The sequence below is a fragment of the Motacilla alba genome, chromosome 3 (assembly GCF_015832195.1).
Source record: "Motacilla alba alba isolate MOTALB_02 chromosome 3, Motacilla_alba_V1.0_pri, whole genome shotgun sequence".
NCBI lineage: Eukaryota > Metazoa > Chordata > Aves > Passeriformes > Motacillidae > Motacilla > Motacilla alba.
In genome coordinates, this window is record NC_052018.1 from 54,917,679 (window position 1) to 54,923,678 (window position 6,000).

A 6,000-nucleotide genomic window follows, 5' to 3' on the forward strand; every position below is an offset into this window, starting at 1 on the left:
GTGCCTGAACTCCTTCCTTTCAGTGTTTCAAAGCATGTGTAAGCTTTAATGAATTTTAAGCTGTAGACTGATTCTCTTACATATAAGCAAGTCCGGCTCTCTTAAAATGAAAACCATCCAGAAAGTAAATAGAAATAACACCAAATAACACTATTTTTTTCCTTCCCTAAGTGGGTACAAGTTCTTGTGGTAAGACCAAATAGCTGTTTTGATCAGACCAAATGAACTGCAGTTCTTCTGGAGCCCTGGGCATGTTTTTCCCTTCCATCTCCTCACTTTATACTAGCTATATTAAACAGCTGTTAGTCCACTATCACAGATACATGATAATAGTCACGTGTTGGCTTATGGAGACAGACTGGATGCTTGACAAAATGACCCAAACATGGTTCTTTCAATAGAACATTGTTTAAAATATTGTTCTACCCTGGACTGAAAGTTAGATGTACTATTGGGAACGCAAATGTTTCAGTTATTGCAGATCATCTAGTGCCAGAGTATGAAAGTGAATTGAAATGTGGCTCAACAAAATTCTGAAGTATTGAATAAGAACTGTATGATACAATCTATTAAAGACGTAACAGTGTGCTAATCTGGAGAAATAAAATGTGTCTCTTTCCCCATTAGTCAGAATGTGGGTTTCTTTGATTGTATGTGGCTTTTTTTTTTTCATGCTTTGTCATACTAGAATGCGGACATGAGTTAATGTCTTTGATTTAAATTAAAATCATGACTGCAAATAAGGGAGATTTGAACTGGTTCATCCTTGTGATTTTATAAATTAAAACCTTGAGCCTCAAGAAGAGGATCAGGAAACTCCACCATCAGCAAAGAGGTGGTGAATAGCCTCAGATCCATACATACAGATGGATCCAATAACTCTTAAGAGATTTCAGTGACAGAAACTGGATGTCACATCACATTGCTCCAACTGTGAGTGGCAGCTAAACCAGTGTTAGAATTGAGATTTCTCATTTCTGTTGAGGTCAGGGGCGCTTTTCTTCTTCAAACAATAAGTTACTGTTTCCCTGAATATCTCGTAGGAAAGGTATTTTGAGCATCACTGGTTTTTTGTTTTAGACTTTAGGTTAAACATAAACAGACGTCTTAGGAGATTGCTGATGTGAGAGGTGAGTGTGATTTTTTTCCATGGTTACACCCAGCAACACCAGGAGTAAATCAATTTCAAAATTCATGTGAAACATAAAACTACACCGCTTAATTATTTCTTCCTAGGTAGGCTCTAACTTGGCAGGATCACAAAACCTACACTGCGTGAACTTTTCTGAGCACTTGAGCTTTGCAGCATTAGCCATAGCCATAGCAGGTTCTTCTATCATGATGAGGGCTAGCATAACAATCAAGAAAGGCTGTTTTGACTCAAGTGTTTCCAGATAGAGAGCAAATGTTGAATTTAATTATCTGGGCTTCAAAAGGCTTTGCCAGAGCAAGTATTGGGCTAAAACATGAAGTTATTTTCCTAATTCTAAACCAGCTGATAACAAAATTTGTTATCGCAAATGGATCAACAACCAACGTTGATCTATTGCACCCAACATCAGCCTTCTAATAAACATGCAGGTTAGAGGTTGTGTCTAAGCAAGACACAATCCTGGTTGTTTGTGGAGGGAGTAAAGCATCTCTAGAACAACAACTTACTTATTACACAAATTACAGTTAACATAAGCCTCTGTCTTTATTGACTGGTGAAGAGTCCCAAAGCATGTACATTCACACCTTAGGCTAAATGAGCAACTGTCAGAAGCTCTGGTAGTGCTTGTGAACTAATGTCTGGGCTCCTCTTAGGAAAAGCAGCAGGTACACACCAGAAATGCATAAAGAGAGAGAATGATGAGCTGAACTTCAGGAAGAATTCTAATATGTTCTGGCAATAAGGAATATAGATTTGTTTTTTTCTGAATTGGACAATGGGCGGTGCAAATGTGCAGGAAAGATACTGCTTTTATTCCACAGACATCCTAACTTGACAGAAAAATCTATGGATAAGAGAAAGAAATAGATACAAGGCCACACACAAAGCCTGCGTAGTGGTCACAAATGCAGTGTTTGTGCAATACCTGAAGCTTGAGAAGGCAGGAAGCCAGAGCTAACAAATAAGCTTGTGGCTGAAGGGAGAGACAGACAGAAGAACAAGAGCAGAGAGGAGAGCAAGAAACAGAACAGACTGGCAGCATGGAATCAAGATTTTTCAGTTTAGTAAGTAAATACGTATTTCCCCCACCCACATCTGGAATAATATGAATTCTGGATTCAAAACTGCATTCTTTATTTGATTAAGGCTCTCAGTAAAGTGTCTTTTTGGCTCAAGGAATGCAGGATCTAGTTAGTGTCTCAGCTGCATGACTTCCACACGTAATTGACCATAGTTACTTAAACTTTTTAATTGCAGGCAGTGTCTTCTCTTACTTAAACACTTTCCATCCACTTTTCCCTGCACATGCTTTTGTCAAACCTCTTTTTCAGTCAGGAAAAAAGAACAGCTCCAGGAAACTGGACATTCCAGATCAAACCTAATCTGGCCTCTAGAGCTAAAAAGTGAAGTGGGTTTAGTAAAGTGAAAGTGAAATCTGCTTTTATTTCAATGTACAGTCACTCATAATGCAGGTGTGAGAAGGTTTCCTATCCAACTAAATGTTGTCTTCACCTGCAGACTGGCACACCAGGACAGGTAACTTTTTGCTTAAATCCACATTATATTTATCAAGAATCAGAAAAACAAGATTGTGGTAATCAAAATCACTTGGAGTTATTTTATATTTTATAGTTTTGTTTGCATGTATATAAATATTTAGCAAACAAAAACCTATCTACTCACATTACAAAATATGAACTACTAGAGATAGTCCATTATATTATTTGTATTCTAATTTCCTTACATTTTGAAAAATGTAAGGAAATATACCACAGTGATGGAATTTGTGCTTCTGAGACAAAACTAAAAAACATAGTATCTTCTTTCATCCTGACAGTGGAGCAACATAGGGAAGACTGATTTTGTTGACTGGAAAAGGATGATGTAACTCTGCCACAGAATGAGGATTTACATGATTTCTGGTGGATTTTCTGTTTTGAAAAGTGAAAGGAAGATTAGATGAGGAAAAGCATAGATTGAGAAAGCATACTCTATGTCTGCTGCTTAAAGTATTTAAGAGGCAATATTAAAACTAACCAGTGAGATACCATTTGCAAGGTGAACAGGTAAAGCAATAAATTATCTTTAATAAATGCTATGTTCAGGGAGCAAATACTGTAGGAGTTCAGGCTAGAGATTACATCTAACAATAACACCCAGTGAAGATTCCAAGTCGGTCAAATATGTCATGGACCATTAAGTCAGGGCAGATGTGCATCCAGCCATTTTTGCCAAAAGCCATCAGGTGCTAGATGCAAGGTTTTACAATTGTCTTTGTAGAATTTCACATAGCAAGCATCTGCTGTTCCACTTTTCAAGCTCATTGGGGTCCCCCTAAATGCCAGGCAAGCTCTGCCATCATGCTATCCTGCACCAGCTTTGCCATTATCTACCACAACCTCTCTGTCTGCACAACAGCTTTTAGCTCTTCCAGTCCTCTTCCAGCTTAAGTCTGATGGGACTGCTTCTCCATCTTTCAACAACCTAGTTTAAAGCCATCCTTATGAGGGTGACAAGCCAGTTGGCAAAGATATTATTGACCCACTTTGTTAGGTGAATCCTCTCTCCACCCAAGAGATGTAATTCCTCAAAAATCCTGGAGGAACCTGGAAGTGTCTGAAGCATTACATTGACATTAACAGCATTTGTTTGTCTATGCTGTTCTTTAGCCCATGTCCCCCACACCAGGTCACTATCCAGAGGGTAGCAAGTGAAGAGCTTCTGCTCTTGGTAAGCAGTTAATTTTTCAGCTGCCTTCTGCTGTTCTGTTCCCTCCTCCTGCAATGTAAATGAACTGCCTGTGATCAACAGACCATGAATAAATCCATTTATATTATTTTTTCATGTCAGATGTCAATCAAATGCAGTTTCTATTTATTAACTATATCTGATAGCATCTTTATGCACTTCTTCCTTTTATACCAGTTATTGCAGAGACTCCAGACTACTTACTTTTTGACCTTCACATTAAATTACCTTATCCTAGGCACTCCTCTACCTCTCATTTTCCATCATCTGTAGTACTGCAGCTCAAAGTTTTCATTGTTTCTCCGGCAAATCTCTTATTACTATCAGGTCACGGTCTGTAATTCTTCTTCGCTTGTCAGAAAACAAGATGCTGCAACAGCAGTGACAGTAATGAAGACTTGTTTTGTATCAGTTATGTCCTCCCTTCTTATCACAACAACCCAAGCTTCCCCTACAGCTCCCATGCCCTCTCATTACAATACCTGCAACTCCCTCCCATGTCCTACACAATATCCCAATGTCTCCTCTAGGCTCCCTGCAACACATCCCGTTCCTGCCTTTTTACCGCCTAACTTCCCTCAGTGAGTCATGTCCCAAATACTCCTAGCTCACAGCTCCCCCATATCTCTTGCTTGACTAAGATAAAACATAATATGTATCGATAATATGTGCCCTGACCTACAGCATAATGAGCTGGCCAATACCCATGGACAGCCACTCTTGGAAAAACAGACACACAGCATTGTTTCTTCTTCCCTCCTTTTTGGGAGCAAAATGGATCTTTCTTTTCTCCCAAAACACCCACTTTCAGAAAAGGTGTGGGAATATCATACCTCTGAATCCTCTAACAGAATTTGCCTGAAATTGGTGGGTGGATTAAGAGAAGGAAAGGTAGGTGAGAGGCTAACAGGCATTGGCAGTGTAGTTGTGTAAGCAAATACAACCACAGAGCTGACCCTGCTTCCTCTTTCTGCCAGCGTCACGCAGCTGTCATAATGTGATTTTTTTTTCCTTTGAAGGGACAACTGTACTGCTGAGAGGTTAATCAGAAACTTTCTTTCATAAAGGCAAGGCCACAGAAAATTGATAAAGAGCTGGCTTTAGCCCAAACCTAAGCAGTAATGAAAAGCAGTTTCTGCCAGACACCAGGTCAGTGACTTCTGTGAAATTTGTGCAGTATTTGGGCAGGCACAAAAATCACAACTTGTTACTTCATCTTTCTAGTCCTCAATCGAATGCTTCCCTCCAACACCACTTCTGTGACTTGTAAGGACAATTCATGGGAACTGCTACCAGCTCTAGCTGAGGTACTTTTCATTTCTCACCTCCTCTCATCCTGGAGGTAGTATATTCAGGCAAGTCATGTGACCAAAGAATACATCTACAGGCATAATTTTAATGCCAGGCTACTGGGTGCTGGTAACGGACAACTTTAGCTCCATAAAAATGCACTGTATTTTATCTTGTTAAGAGCACTATTAAATGCTATCTTAATTTACACATGGCATTGGACTCCCCTGTCAATTTTACAAACAGAAGTGTTTTTTTCCTGAAGTTTTCTCACTGAAGATTTCTGCAAAAAGCTTAATGTATTGATTTGGAGCAGTTTCAGATCCAAATTGCTTTTTAAATTTGTATTTATAAAAAGACACTTAATTCTAAAGATATTCTATTCCAGTATTTGATCTGTAACTCTCTAGAATTAATGTTTTATGGAAGTACTGTACTTGACAGTGGAAAAGGGATAGGAAGATGTGACCACTTATGCATTTAGACTCCTAATGATAGCTGTTATTCAAATGAAATGTGAAGAAAAACTGCCAGCAGCCTCACCCTAAAGCTTCTCTTGGATCCCACAGAACTTGGACTTCTGCATCACATCCAACCTTTGGCCTCTACAGAACAATGCAAAGCAAATAAAAATTCTATGTGAATGGCAAACACAATTCAAAATGAATCAAAATAATGGTAAAAGGAGGAGCCAAATATGGCTCACTTTTCACTCTTCTTTTTTTTCCATTGGCCTCATTTTTCACTCTTCTTTCAATCAGCTTCTAACCTCCAGCAGACATGCTGTTTCCTCCAACCATCCTATTTTA